General features: G+C 37.3%; 1 protein-coding gene across 2 annotated transcripts in view; it reads right to left on the bottom strand.

The window, feature by feature from the left end:
* SKAP2 (src kinase associated phosphoprotein 2) overlaps window positions 1-16,606 on the bottom strand; it is a 171,544-nt gene that overhangs the window by 40,784 nt on the left and 114,154 nt on the right.

Genomic DNA, 16,606 nt, shown 5'->3' with positions numbered 1-16,606 from the left:
ACAAAATACTGTTAATATTTAATATGAAATCAGCTGTCACAAATGTAGCCAACAGTGAAAAAGCCATGATACAAATAAAATTACTTTGTGTGATTCTCCCTATTTCCAGATGACAAGTTACTATGAGGTGATATCCTCTCTCTTAATAACAAACAACTTCTGTCACATAATGTTTATGTCATGTAAGTTTTGTAAATCAATAGTGGAAAAACTGGTTTGACTTTCTGGGAGAGAAAATGATTGATCGGCACAGGGCATAAAATACATTATTTAAATTAGAAAGACTTCATTTGATTGGAATGCCAACCCCATTTTTAAGTCATACCCTCATATAACCACATTAACCTCACTTGACATGACCTCAAATGCAAATATGTATTATTGTTGGCTTATAAAACCAAAGTCTACATTTGGATCTTGATCGATCTCTACCTTGAGTACTTCTCCACATATACAATCATCATTTTTTCCCTAAATAAGAATAGGATCATTAACTTCATAGATTCAGCAGCCATTTAAAAATCTCTTCTGTCATATATTCAACAAAATTTCTTGTCACGAAGTAATTAATATTGAGTATAAAGCCCAGAAGGCAGGATATTAGACTCTAGCATGGAATCTTGCCTATAGCATATACTCAGATTTTTGTTTATTTGACCTGAATTAGTTGATAAGTCAAACACTTAAAATTAACCTAAGTCTCTACTGTAGTGGTTCTGGAGTAATTGATTACTTATATCTGAGAATTCAACCTCTAACAACATGGCCAACCAAGCTGAAACAGACCTGTCTCTCCCACTTGGTCAAAGGGGAATACTGACCCTCTACAGGGTGCAGTGGAAGCTGGAGTTTTAAGCACTTCACAGATACAGGAGACATGACCAGCCTGTGGAAAGCAAGGAGCTGGAAGCAAGACCTCCACCAGCTTGGAGAAGCCACAAGGAAGTTTTTTTCTTCCCAGGGCACTGGATGGCAGTGGTCAGAGGGGGAGGCGGAGGGTTTCCTGTGAGAAATCAAACCTCACAGCCTGTACAATGTGAGATCCAAACATGTACTATCCTCGAGTAGTATTTTCAAGCCAAGAAATTTAACATAAAAACTGTGAAACTCCTGGGGCTCTGCAAAACCATTGTGTAGGAACATTTCCACAACCCAGAGCACAGGGCATTCCTGCAGGGGAAGGAAGAAAAGCCGATAAGCTTGCAATACTCCAAGTTAGCAGAAAAGACGCCCGAATAAACAGGCAATCCTGGTGTCGCCGGCTCTAACACAAGTCAACACAGAGTGCTGTGAGAGCACAGAGGAGAGCTAAGAAATTAAGGAAAAGTTCAGAGAAAAGTAAATCTTTATTCTCCTAGCGCTGCTAAACCAGAGATTCAAAACACAAACTGCAGTGGTCGGGTTCCTTTGCTTTCACCCAGAGAAGGATTAATCCCACGTGAATATTTTCCAAGGCTTTGGACCATCTGGTTTTTAATGTCTCAAGCAATGTCTTCTACCACTTCCTTTGAAAAGTCTTTTTTTGTTGTGGTTGGGGCAAAAAAGAAAAAAAGTTTAAATGCTAGGGGAACTTGGCAATTGTTGTTAAAGTTCTTTTTATTTCTTGTTACCTCTTTCTAAATCCTTTCATGAATATAAATTCTCATCTTTCCCTATGACATGAATATGCTATAATCTGTCCTCTTCCAAATAAACCAAGTTACCCACCTGAATGTTTTTTAAGAGTTTGTTTATGGTCTCCCTTACCGTAATCATTTTACTTTCATCTTCAGAATGTTCTTTAGGTGGTGTTCAAACCACATTTTGCTCCTTGAGTTTGATAGCAAAATAAAGGGGTGGGTCTTTTCTGATATTTCTTCTATTGGCATAGACTTTGATCTTTGCTTCTCATCAGTCTCTTTTTAGTCTCTGATTACTTTTCAAAATTAGCCTTTATTGAATATTGCTAAGTCACTTCGGTCGTGTCCAACTCTGTATGACCCCATAGACGGCCGCCTACCAGGCTCCCCCGTCCCTGGGATTCTCCAGGCAAGAACACTGGAGTGGGTTGCCATTTCCTTCTCCAATGCAGGCAAGTGAAAAGTGAAAGTGAAGTCGCTCAGTCGTGTCCGACTCTTAGCGACCCCATGGACTGCAGCCCACCAGGCTCCTCCGTCCATGGGATTCTCCAGGCAAGAGTACTGGAGTGGGGTGCCATCGCCTTCTCCATTATTGAATATTAGCTATATTTTATATTTCTATTTAACAAACTCTGAGTTATATTAGCCAACACTGCACTCCCCAGTGACAAGCACAGTGCCTGACATATAACAGCTACTTAATTAATATCTGATGTATAAAGAATACTTTCTTGAAAGAATAATGACTAGCTTACATGGAAGTTGGGGGTGTTTTTTCTCATTTCATGTTGCATTTTCTTCACCCTTTTCAGTTCTTTCATTAAAAATTTAAATGATTTGAAAGCTTCAGAATACCTCCAAATTAATGCTGGGCTCCCAAGAAATATTAAATAAACAAGTAGGCTAAAAATGCACATATTTTAAAGTGTCTACACATGTATATCTACATGCTTGGGGGTTACTGTCTTACAGTTATGTCTTAAGCCATATAGGGAGAGATAATGTTTTATTATGAGTATAGATGACCTTCACCTTGACCCATGTAATCAAGCTAGGTTTCCAGGAAGAACTGAGACGTAAGGTAATTTGTGAAAGAAAACATAAGCTGCCCAGGGAAGTGAAATGAGGTTATCTGGTGTATTAGAGAGTGTAATAGGCAATGTGAAATTGGGAGCAGGACATGTAAACAGTGGGCTGAGGAAAGGAGCTTACTTAATTGAAGGAAAGGGTGTGGAATGGAGAAGTAAACAAGGGTAATATAAGTCACAGCTGGGACTAGAAGTGAGCAAGCTTCCTCTGTCCTAGAACAGCGACTCCTCCAAATACCCACTGAATCCAAGTAGGTGCTTGAAAGATAATTTTTAAACACTTTCCCCAATCATCTGCCTAATCATTAATTCTTAACTTTTGTTCCCCCATTCTTTAAGCTGCTTGTGCAACTTTCCAGATCTGAGATTATTTTTAAACATGAAGCTCCTCATTTTTTTACCAGTTACTCTGGTTACCAGCTTTTTGTCCTTGTGGATGTCAGCTTTAAAAAAAATCAGTTATGATCCTGTGCTCTTTAGACCTCCTTTACCTGTGGTCTTTAATGAATGAGTGCAAGCAAAGGAGAATGTCATTTCCTGGGAAATGTCTTGCTTAAGATGACTAACCTACCATAGGGAACTGGTAACTCAAGTTGATCCTGTTGCTCACAGTAGATGATCTATCTTTAATGGCACAAAAGATGGATGATATCAGAGCTTTTCATCACTCACTGTATTACATTTCACAAGTTTATTTATTTGAGACCATGCTCACTGGAAAAGTAACGTTAGATTTTAATGAGGTTTTAGAAGATTGGTCATACTTCAATATACCACTGATAGTATTCCAAGTACAATCACTCTTTTAGGATTCTGTAGTCATTGGCGTTATTAGGAAAAGAATCATCATAGAGAAAGAATTTCTCTGACTTTCACTAATGGGCCCCTCTAACTGAAGACTACATTATTCAGGTATTATTTATTGACTTTGAATGAGGAAAACACTGGCCTAAGTACTCTGGGGGATGTTAAGAAACATGAGATTTGATCCCTGCCCTTGAGGAGTTTGTAAAAGGTTAAGTTATAATGATCCATCCATTTGCTTGTTTGCCGAATAAATCATCCCGTGAAAAGTAAAATATGAATATAAGATTTACAGAACAGTAGATAACAACTTTGGGTAAACTCCGGGAGTTGGTGATGGACAGGGAGGCCTGGCATGCTGTGGTCCATGGGGTCGCAAAGAGTCGGACACAACTGAGCAACTGAACTGAACTGAACTAACAAGGTTGTCACAAAGTTTTATGTCATTAATTTCAAATGTATGGTGCTACAGAAATCCAGGGAAGCAGAAGTAACTTCATGCTGAGATGGACAGAAGAGGCTTTCTGGGGAGACAGGATTTGACATGGACCTGGAATATGGCAAGGAACTAGTTAGAAACTGAACTAAGAGCACTCCATACAGATGAAGTATAAGAACAGAAACATGAGGCTGGAAAAGTAGCAGATGTTTGGGAGAATGAAGAGTAAGTTGTCTGTCGAAATAGGAGATCTGGTGCAATGTAATAGAGGCTGACCTAGAATGTTCCAGTGAGCCTGTAGAAGACCTTTGAATGTCCAGGTATGGAGCTTGGGCCTTATCTATCCTACAGGAAGTGAAGAACTATTCAACATTTTGAAACAGTGGAAATATATGACTTAAGAAACTTCTGAAATCTGTTTCTTTGAAAAATATTTTCTTCACTAAATGAAAAAAGTATTAATTAGCTTAAAAAAGAGGTTTTGAATTCTTTTATGTACATTGTCTCCTAATATCAAATGAGATATTCCTGATAAAAGTATTAATGCTCTAAAAGGTGGAGGACATGATAATACTATACTGTGTTTAGTAATACACCATTCTAAACTTATAAAAATACTGTACTGTGTCCAATAGACATAACCTTCAAGGGTATTTTAATTGTTTGTAATGGAATAACTACAAATAATTCATCTAAACAAGTTTAGAGAAAATACTATATAAACCAATACTGTACAATGGTGTAAGGAATATACAGAACTAACAAATTAATATTGTCATTGTTTCTGATGGGGGACTACAAAGGTTCTACATGTGTGGCTAGGACAAATATGGCGAAGGTCTACAGCAATACTATTATACTCTGGGATTGGCAGAGGTGGGTAGATGTAGATAGATAGATAGACGGACAGACGGGTAATGTTGATAGATCTTTCTATTTTTATATGTTTAGCTTTTTTGGTTTTTTATAGTTAAATACTCATATACCCACTTCTCTGATTAAATCACCACATATTTGAGGATGGAGGGTTTATCATCTCACTATCCACTCTGCATCTTGTAGACAATGAACTATACCAGAAAATATGTTAGAGTTGATCATGGACTCTATGAATAGAAAAATGAGAAACTTAACCAAAAGTTTTGTCTATATGTTATTTTTGTCCTTTAATTACTTTATTAGCTCAGCATATTGATTTAGACAAGGCATCTAGTACAACGTAGGTAATGAAGGCACAAAGATGAAGCACAGAGCATGAATAACGTATGGTTAAGAGTTCAGTCTGCCTGGAGCATACGGAGTCTGAGCAGCACTGAAAAGGTAAACGTGAGTCAGATGAAAGAAGGGGTCTGGGACTGAGCAACCTTGGCAGTGGACACCCATAAAGGTTATAGAGCAAGGGATTAATTTGACTATGCTGTGTTTTAGGAAGATCAATCTGCTGGCAGGGCACAGAATAGATTATTGGGTTAGTTGATGAGAGAGAGACACACACACAGGAAGTGGGGAGAGCACTTAGGAGCTTTGTAACACAGCAAGTAAGAAATCATCAAAGCCCGACTGAGTGGAGGAGAGCTGGGGATGAATGTGGCTTTAGAGAGAGAATCACTAGCTATTGAGTGAAGATGTTTTACTTTGCTCCAACCATACGCCTGTAAGTGTAGTCATACTTGAAGGTATAAAGTTGCCCAGGGAGAGAGTGTAAAGAGAGAAAGAACTTTCAAATCCAAATTTTTCATCATACAGGACCATTAAATGGCATTTGATGTACATGGACAACCTCATATAATTAAACACTGCAGTCTCACGTGAGTAACTCAGCACACATTTTTCCACGTGCCATTTCTGCACATAAGATCACAATAAACATCAATTCTGGTATGCAGAGGTTCTGCATACCAGAGACCTGGCTTTTGCCTAGCTCTCCAATTTCATTCTAACCTCTCTCTGCATGGCTACCTTTGGCCTTCCTTTCTGGTTCCTGAACATCCCAGCATTCTCCAGCCTCAGGGTCCTGGCACTGTGTCCCTTGTGCCTAGAAGGTGCTTTGTTTGGCTTTTTGTATTAACATTTACCAGTTTTAGCCAAGAGTTTTCAGTTTAAATGTCACCTCTTCCTTGACCACAGAGTATTAAACAGCTGCTCTTTTCACATGATCCACTTATCTTTGTAACATCTGTAATTATCTTACTGGAGACCAGGTCTGTCCTTTTTTTTAATTTAAATTTATTTATTTTAATTGTAGGCTAATTACTTTACAATATTGTATTGGTTTTGCCATACATCAACATGAATCCAGGTCTGACCTTTTTATGCCTAAACTCTCAACAGTCAGAACAGAATCGAGCATGTATTGGGCTTTCAAAAAATATTTTTTCAATCAATTAATTAAATGTATAATAATAAGAACTTACAATGAGAAAATAAGAAAAAATAAGGTAGAAACAGAAAGCTCCTCCATTAAAGAAATAAAGCATAAACAGGAAAACAATTTGAAACAATCAACAAGCATTAGGAAATGAGGAGGAAATCTAAAATAGGGCCAAGAAGCTTACTTATAAATATTGTATGTAACAAGAAAATATAATTATATTTTATTTATAATTATATAATAATAAATTATATAAGAAAAGAATGGGAAAGGCCAAAGGATAAGACAGTTTCCAAAAGAAAGGGGTGTCCAGTCAAACAAAATTTCCAGTAATGCATTTGAGGACAGAGATTGATGACTGGGAGAGACTACTGACTTTGAGGGAGCTGTTTAAGTTAAGGGACCAGGGCACGTGCACTCAGTCCCTCAGTTGTGTCCAACTCTTTGTGACCCCGTGGACTGTAGCCCACCAGGCTCCTCTGTCCATGGAATTCTCTAAGCAAGAATATTAGAGCAGGTTACCATTTCCTGCTCCAGGGGATCTTCCTGATCCAGGGATTGAACCCACGTCTCATGTGTCTCCTCCACTGGCAGGAAGAGAAAGAAATAGAGTTATGTTGTAGCTCCTTGAACTGTGATCAGGAATGTGGAAAGAGGCCCAGACTAGGAGGCAGGAGACTTGGGATCCAGTTCCAGCAACAGCTCCACAATACCACTCTGCAAATGCATTTTCTTATTCATCTATGAGAAAAGTTTTCTGCCTCATCTCAACTCCTATAATAGGGGATAAAGGGGTTAATAGATAAATAGGTATAAGGAGTTGTCATTTCTTGGTAAGAATTCTAGTGAAGTTCTAAAAAGGAGGAAAATAATCATAGAGGACTGTTTTATTTGAAACAAAATCAAGGTCAAATTTCACTTGAGCTTAATAAACTCAGACTGGATTTTTTTCCCCTCACTTTGTTAAAGGTCTTGCATTGCTCAACTGCAGAACTTGTGAGGCCAGATATGAAGAGTGCTTATATCTACCACTGACATTTTGTTGAACCTGTCCATACTTATTAATCATTGCTTTAAACTAAGCAGCTGAGGACTCTTAGGAAGTTGATTTTCCCAGCTGACCTATCTGCAAAAATAGTGAAGCCTGATGCTCTCCTGCAATAGACTGTCTCTACAGATGTGTGTCCATGGAGAAATACGCTTATGTGTGTATAGTTTCCTAGGCAATGGAAATATAAATAGATGAGTCTGAAAATTTGGCTGTTATATTCTAAAACATCAAGAATTTCTAGTTAATTCTATTTGGTTCTTTAAAAAAGAAATCTGATCTTTTTTAATAGGGTCTTCTCTTGTTAAAGTTTCTGTTCCTTTCTTTATTTCTTTAATATTAATAGTTTTAAATGATTAATTTTATATTCTTTGTTTTTCAAATTGTTCTCTCATCTCCAGTTCACTAGGGATTAATCCTCTCATTTGTCTTATTCCTCATCATATCCCTCCAAATATGTTTTAAAGCACCATGCCACAAGTTTGTATTTGTACTGTTTTCATTATCTTTCTGAACTATATATTTTGTAATTTCCTCTGTGATTCTCTCTTTTAACTCAAGAGCTATTCAGAAATTTATTTTTTCACCTCCAAACACAGAAGCTTGGGTATTTTAAACTATCTTTTTAGTGTCTAATTAAATTTCATTGTAGTTAAAGAATATAGTATATATGATACAGATTCATTGAAATTTCTTGAGATTTCAACTATGAACTTATATGCTATAGTCAATTTCTATGAAAATTCTATGTGCACTGAAAGAACATACTTCTTTGTAGATCAGATCAGATCAGTCGCTCAGTCGTGTCTGACTCTTTGAGACCCCATGAATCGCAGCACGCCAGGCCTCCCTGTCCATCACCAACTCCCGGAGTTTACTCAGACTCACGTCCATCGAGTCAGTGATGCCATCCAGCCATCTCATCCTCTGTCGTCCCCTTCTCCTCTTGCCCCCAGTCCCTCCCAGCATCAGAGTCTTTTCCAATGAGTCAACTCTTTGCATGAGGTGGCCAAAGTACTGGAGTTTCAGCTTTAGCATCATTCCTTCCAAAGAAATCCCAGGGCTGATCTCCTTCAGAATGGACTGGTTGGATGTCCTTGCAGTCCAAGGGACCCTCAAGAGTCTTCTCCAACACCACAGTTCAAAAGCATCAATTCTTCAGCGCTCAGCTTTCTTCACAGTCCAACTCTCATATCCATACACGACCACAGGAAAAACCATAGCCTTGACTAGACGAACCTTTGTTGGCAAAATAATGTCTCTGCTTTTGAATATGCTATCTAGGTTGGTCATAACTTTCCTTCCAAGGAGTAAGCGTCTTTTAATTTCATGGCTGCAGTCACCATTTGCAATGATTTTGGAGCCCCAAAAAATAAAGTCTGACACTGTTTCCACTGTTTCCCCATCTATTTCCCATGAAGTGATGGGACCAGATGCCATGATCTTCGTTTTCTGAATGTTGAGCTTTAAGCCAACTTTTTCACTCTCCACTTTCACTTTCACCAAGAGGCTTTTGAGTTCCTCTTCACTTTCTGCCATAAGGGTGGTAAGTCAATCAAAAATTTTTTTGATTCAAATCTTCCATATAGTTACTAACTTTTTGCCTCCTTGGTCTACCAGTTTCTAAGAGTGGTAAGTTAAAATCTCCCACAGTCATTTAGGATTTGTCAAGTAAGTTTTTTATTTATAGATTTCAAAGTTAATTAGTTAGAGATCCATTTAAACTTCATCTTCTTTTACTATTATTATACACTGACATTTGCCATCCTAATATTGCTTTATGGCTTACATTCTATATTATCTGAATACTACTGTAGTAGCTTTCTTTGACTAGAATTATCTGGTATATTCATTTTCATTCCCTCACTCTGAAAATTTTACATGGTTTGTTTCAGGAATATCTTCTCTAAAAATGCTGCTATATATATTTTTAAATTCGATGTGATTTCTTTTAATAGATTAATGAAGTTATATTTTTATTGTAATTATTCTTGTATTTGGGCTTTTTATATTTTATAAAATATACAACATTTTTTATTTTTATATTTTCTCTTTGCTCCTTTTTTTTCCTGCCTTCTTCTGAATTAAAATGTTTTTCTGTGATCACCTTTTATTTCCCTTCTGTTGCTTTGGGAACCCTAAGATTGTATTCCTAGGCTTCCCTGGTAGCTCAGCTGGTAAAGAATCCACCTGCAATGCAGGAGACCCCAGTTCAATTCCTGTGTCAGGAAGATCCCCTGGAGAAAGGATAGGCTATTCACTCCAGTATTCTTGGCCTTCCCTGGTGGCTCAAATGGTAAAGAATCCACCTGCAATGTGGGAGACCTGGGTTCGATCCCTGGGTTGGGAAGATCTCCTGGAGAAGGGGAAGGCAACCCACCACAGTATTCTTGCCTGGAGAATCTCCATAAACAGAGGAGCCTTGCAAAGATGTCCATGAGGCTGCAGAGTCAGACATGACTGAGGCACTAAGCACAGCACATTGTATTCCTACTTGTTTAGTACTTATTCTGAAATTTTAACACACACTTCCTAACAAGGACTACTGTTACTCAATATTTATCTCCTTATTCCTCCTGAATAAAAGAACACTTCCCTGGTGGCTCAGATGGTAAAGAATCTGCCTGCAAGGTAGGAGACTCAGGTTCGATCCCTGGATCAGGAAGATCCCTGGAGAAGGGAATGGCAACCTACTCCAGTATATTTGCCTAGAGAATTCCATGGACAGAGGAGCCTGGTGGCCTACAGTCCATGGAGTCTCAAAGAGTCAGACACGACTGAGCGACTAACACACTGGCACACTTTTACTACCTCACATTTCTATCTTGCCCAGGACAATTGCAAGCTAAATTTAGTTTTAACTCATTTTAAATTAAAATACACACTCATTGAAAAATAATAGTTAATTAACATTACTGATACATTTTACCTATTGCTATGGTCACTGTTGTTTCCTGGACTCTCCACCTTCCCTCTGTGTTCACTTTTATTTTGGCTAAAGTTCATAGCAAGGAGCAGAGCCAGGATTCAAATCAATGTGTGTCCTCCAAAGTCCTTGCTCAACCACAACAATTTACTTTTCACAGATACAGAGAAAGATATTCTGTGTGTATGGGGCAAGGAGTGGAGCCAGCAGATAAGAGATAGATGGAGAGGAAGAGGGGAAGTGAAGGATGCCTTAAGAGAAGGTGTCATGATAGTTTTGACACTGCCGGAAGACAGGATTCATATATCAGAAAAGCAAAGACAACTAACTCATGAGACTTGAATAATATATATACGTATATATACACAGGGTTTCTCTGGTGACTCAAATGGTAAACAATCTGCCTGCAATGCAGGAGACCCAGGTTCAATCCCTGAGTTGGGTAGATCGCCTGGAGAAGGGAATGGCAACCCACTCCAGTATTCTTGCCTGGAGAAATCCATATAAATATGTATGTATATGAAATAAATAAACATGGGGAATTAGGGTATAGTCATATGTCAAGGGGCTTAGGATAGAATGGGAAGGTGTAGCTGCACCCATTTAAGGCCTGTGTAAGAATGCATAGGGATTTCGAGGACCTAGGTACACTACCTGCCACAAAACAGGTGCTCAAGGATATTTATGGAATGAAAGAAATAAAGCAAGGAGGAAAAAATGTAAACTCAAAAGGGAAGGCAGGAAAATAAAAGAATGAGAAAAGGAAGAAGGTAACGAGGAAGCAAAAAGAAAATGAAAGGAAAGCAATTAAAAGAAAAGGCAGAAGAAAGTAAATAAAAAGAAGGATCTCCTTTTTTAAAGTGTAAGCATTGTATACTTATAAATGGGCTAAAAAATAAAAGACAAAAGATTTGTATCAAGCTGTAAACAATGTGTACTTAGGGTAGAAGGTGAATGATTTCTACTTATTAATTTTATGCCCATCAGAAATATTTAAGGTTTTTCCAGCGAGCATATACTGTCTGTAAGCAAAGATTTAAAAATTAAGGGAAATGTGCAGAGAATAATAAAGAGCCACCTGACGCAGCGTGGTGTGACTCAGCCTCAGGTGAGTGCATCTCCCCGATTCTCTCAGCACGGCTGCCTCAGTGACTCCCTGATGACCTCCAGGAGCAGAGAACATTTTTCCTGCCGTCTCAAGCCCATTAATCTCCTCAAAGTCCAGGCCCCCAAAGGGAGAGAAATCCCATTATTGGACTTCCTCTCCTCTTAAAGCCACCTGTCAAATTCCAGGTGGCCTTGGAATTGCTTAGCCCTGCATTCTCCCAGGTGGCCTGACTCCCTTTAAAAAGATGCAATCCTTTGCCACAGGTCTTTCACTTCAGCTTCAAATGATAATAACCCTATCAGAACAGGATAAGCCAAGTGTCTATACAAGAAAGACACATATTTACAATACCCCAAAAAAGACTCTCCCATCACAGACCGCAGTTCATGATAATAGAGAAAATGCTTCCTTTTTTTTTTTTTAATCTTTCATGCCTTCTCATTTTTCTAAGACTGAGAGTCTTGAAGACAATTCAGTCCCTTGATGAAAACTGTTAACAGACAAGTCCAGCTGATCCGTTATAACCTAGAACCATTCTGTGTAATCCTAGTTTTACTTTTATAAGAAAACCTGTGTTTTGTCCATAAAAATAAACTCATGTGAAGCATGGGTGACGAGTTTTTACAACTCATGAGACATAGATAAAAAGGTGATAAACCAATTTATATCCTTGTAACAGAGTTTTTCAACCTTTGGGCCAGATAATTCTTTGTTGTGGAGGATGGCTGTGCTTTGTAGGGTGTTAAGCAGCATCCCTGGCACCTACCCACTGTAACACACACACACACACACACACACACACACACACACCCTAGTTGTGGCAACCAAAAATGCCTCCAGGAATTCAATCATTAAATGCACCCATGGGGCCAAGGTCTTTCCTGGTTGAGAACCACAATCTTTCCTGGTTGAGAACCACAGATGAAGTGCCAGGTTGCAAAAATAGGTTAATTTATTTCTCTACAATTAGAAATATATGTTTTGCACGCACATAGGTATTTGGGGTTTTAATATGTGTTAAAGCATCTCTTGTAATGAAAAGAATTTGTTTGCAATGCCAATGGCAAAGTAGAGAAAAGCAACATGACAGACAAAATTATATCCCGAAGCTTCATGCTGTATTATGAAATAGGCAACATGAAGAATCCTAAAGTCACACTTATATTCAGCAAAGATAAAATACAATTAGATGTGTGCAGTGACCTTAATTTATGGATGTTTTCCTTATATTCTATAACTTCAGATAATCCTCTCAGCAGAGTTCGGAGCTTAAACAACTCCAAAATTTGACTTTAGTTATCTATCATACCATATAACAGGACATCATGTCACCATACTTTGTAATTCAGTATCATAGTTTAAGGAAAAAGAATGCCAGCAGGCTGTCTGGACTAATGATATTGAAATGCTGAATATATGTGATTCTATGAAAGTCAACTGGCATCTTTCCATTGCATTCCAAAGGAATAAGAAAAAATTGTTTGGTGAAATCAGGAATGATGTTAATACCAGAGACTCTAAGGTCCTCTATAACCTTATTAACTTGGTAATATGAGTAATAATTACTCAGCAAGAAAAGAAAGCTAAAATGTATTTGGGGGGGATAGGTTGTAATTAATTGATTAAGTTGCCTCTCATTTCATTTGCTGACGATTCCTTCAAATTTAAATACTCAAACACTTCTTTTTTATGTATATGCATTAGCTTCATGGGGAAAAATTTATAGCTGCATTTCACTTTATATTCCATTTTAGATGCAGATAGTTGGATTGAATAAATTTAAAATGTAATTGAATGACTAAAGAATAAAACACCCTTTCCTGGCTTGGAATAGTTCAATCTATCATTACAATATTAAAAAAATGAATGAAGTTTTTTTTAAAAAAAATAGGTTAATGGGATTAGAAATTTATCTTCCTATTTTATGCTACCCTCTCTCCTCCAGTTCACTTGCCAGAAGAATTTCAAATGCAATTCCCCTGAAATCTACAGATTTAATAGGCTAACAAGCAGTTATCATTCTTGTTACTAGCTGATTCTATTAAGTCTACATCTTTAAAAGTCTTTTTGTTGTTCTGTTTCTGCAGAATGTCTTGATGTTTACAGAAAAAAAAAATCCGATGACATGGTTACTAGAAGAGAAGAGCAAGCTGGGTTGATTTCTGCAGGAGTTTCCCAAGTATTGTTTTCCCCTTTTGAGATTCAGATTAAAGCAAAAACATTCTCCTACATTTCTAATGAAAAAATGAACAATAACTTCTGGAATTTGTGCTAAGCCAAATGAACTCATTACTGTCTTATGAAACAGTTTAACACACTTTGATCAAATAATAACTTTGCAAATACAAAGATGCTAATAGGTACTAAGACATAAATGATGTCAAAGCATTAGGATATTTAAAGAAAAGCCAAATGTCTTTAATATTCCCCAGAAATGGCATTGTCTCAACTCTTGTCTACATGCGTATAAATACCCTAAATGCAAAAAAAACTTACAAATTTATTCTTATTCTTTTGTGAAGTTAGTTAAAATTTAATGAACAGGAAATTAAACAAAAGCTGCTGTAATAAAGTTAGAATATTCTAACTGAAAAACAATTACAATGAAACTATTTACATTCCTATAAAATTATAAACATTTTTCAAGGGATATTTTGCAATACAATTTTTAAACATGTTTTCTTATTATGATTCTTGAGACTTAAACACTGCAGGTTTATTTCACATTAAAAAGACACTTGAGCAAGAGTTTTACTTTCTCAAAGGACTCTGTGCTTTAAAGTAACATGTTGAGTGCTTAGATTTTTCTCCAAACACATTTTATGCTTCATCTTTCAACTAAGAGGATTAATTTTCAACTATATGTAACTGACAGAAAATCATGTTGAAATGGTGAAAAGAAAGTGAAAGTCGCTCAGTTGTGTCCAACTCTTTGTGACCCCATGGACTATACAGTCCATGGAATTCTCCAGGACAGAATGCTGGAGTGGGTAGCCTTTCCCTTCTCCAGGGGATCTTCCCAACCCAGAGATTGAACCCAGGTCTCCTGCATTGTGGGCGGATTCTTTACCAGCTGAGCCACAAGGGAAGCCCAAGAAATCTGGAGTGGGTAGCCTATCCCTTCTCCAGCAGATCTTCCTGACCCAGAAATGGAACCAGGGTCTCTTGCATTGCAGGCAGATTCTTTATCAACTGAGCTATCAGGGAAGCCCATTGAAATGGTAGTATTAATTAATTCTGGGAATTTACCAGTCAGATTTCAGATATACACAGCTGTTAGTACAGAGCTGGAAAAATACTAACTGTAAGTATGCTCACTGCTTTTCCACTGTTTTAACGTCCTCTCAAAATTATATTCATAATTTACAGAAGTGAAAGCAATTAGCTTTACTCTTCTCTTGAAAGAGACAGCATTTTTGAAAGAAAAAAAAGTTACCTTCCTAGTTTTAGATATTTAATCCAACGAAAACTCTAAGAGCCAACTTTAGGGTTTTCACTAAAAAAAAAATTCCCTCTGTAGTGGCTGGCTCAAGCTTGGCAAACTTGAACTGTGTGGACACTGAAGCGGCTCTCCGTTACCCTAGGGAAGAAAGAACTAGACATTCCACAGCTGCCTACCCCAGCTTCTTCCCAGGGGTACACCTGCAGTCTCTATCAAACTCAATCACTTTGTACAGCCACTGGGATCCCAGGCAGGGGCGCTGAATCCTAGAGCAGCTTAGATTTCTTCCAGTACCACAGCAAGAAGTAAGACTACTTCAAAAGTAACCTGCTATTTTCAATGATTATGTGGCCCCAGGCCAACAAAAAAAATGTGATGAAGACCATCTGCAGTGATGGAAAATAAAAGAGGTCTCATATTTTTAAGATTTCAAGCTACTTACAGGCGATCTTCCTTGGTTTTTTAGCATGAAAATGCTATAAATATGTGTCCTTTATTCCTGACCAATTTTTTATTTGAGGTGTGGGGAGAGGATGATGAACTTGAAGAAACCCAGAACCTAACTGACAGTCATTGCGGCGTTTGTAACGAGACCCCCTCGCTGCAAGGTTTAAAAGAAGGAAGTATATATGACAATGGTGTCATGTGTAAAGGTACAACAGTCTTCCATTTGACATCAGTACACATGCTCACTCACTCTTCTGAACCTTTTAAAGACTAATATGACAGTATTAGTGATATGGTGTGACTAAAAAAAAGTAGTCAGAGAATAAATATTCTTTCCTACTTGAGGATGCTGATGCCATGGCAAAAGCCATTTCCTTGGGATAAATCAGAAAGGAAGGAGCTATAACCATGTAGTTCTATTAAAATAATAGAAATGCACAAATTACCACTGCTCACAAAATCATGCTTTTATACTAATCATCTTCTTCTAAGGTAGTAAAAGACAATACACGGATGCATATTTTGGTAATTTTTGTAGTATCTTAGATTTATAATCCCATTACAATCACTAATTCTTACTTGGTCGGAAAACCACTATTGTAACTCCATATAAGCATTTGCAGAATTTACCAGATATACTAATTAAAACAATAATGATCATGTTACAATATATTATGGGCATGCTATGACTCAAGCACTGTGCTGAGAGCTTTTAGATACGTGACCTCGTTTACCACCATCCCCCTCATGAAATTATCCTTATTTTATAGATGAAGAAATTGACTTTTAAGGTCACTGAGCTAGTAAATGGTTTGGCAGAACTTAAACTTTTGACTCTAAAGTCTATGTGCTAGTTATTGAAAATCACATTTGTATATTAATTTTGAACATTTTAGGTATTTTTAAAGTTTATACTGTTGTTAAATTGTTTGAGTTAAAGAAAAATAGCTTCTCTATATGCAATGTCAGTTAAATATCTCTTTTTAAATATAATCTCTTTTTCTTCTCCAATGGCTGATTTTTTTAATAACCAGAAAAAGGCTCATTTCAACCTAGAGTATTAGTAATGCAATAATTCCCTAAGTGTTTTCATATTCTAAGTATCTAAAGTTCCATATGCCTATCTTTCTGTTTGAGGCTGTCAGAATGGCAAGTCAAATTAAGACAACTAAACTTATATTACATAACAGATACTGAGGCATATAAACACTAAATCATGCCTGAAAATGCAGAGTGATAAAATATCAAGTAAGAAAACTTCAAGCCTCAAAAGGCCTTTGTTTACAGTTCAAGAATATTCCTCCAAGACAATGC

Source organism: Bos taurus, chromosome 4, assembly GCF_002263795.3.
Source record: "Bos taurus isolate L1 Dominette 01449 registration number 42190680 breed Hereford chromosome 4, ARS-UCD2.0, whole genome shotgun sequence".
Classification (NCBI taxonomy): Eukaryota; Metazoa; Chordata; class Mammalia; order Artiodactyla; family Bovidae; genus Bos; species Bos taurus.
Note: the sequence above shows the minus strand (reverse complement) of the source record. Positions and strands in the feature narration are given on the sequence as shown.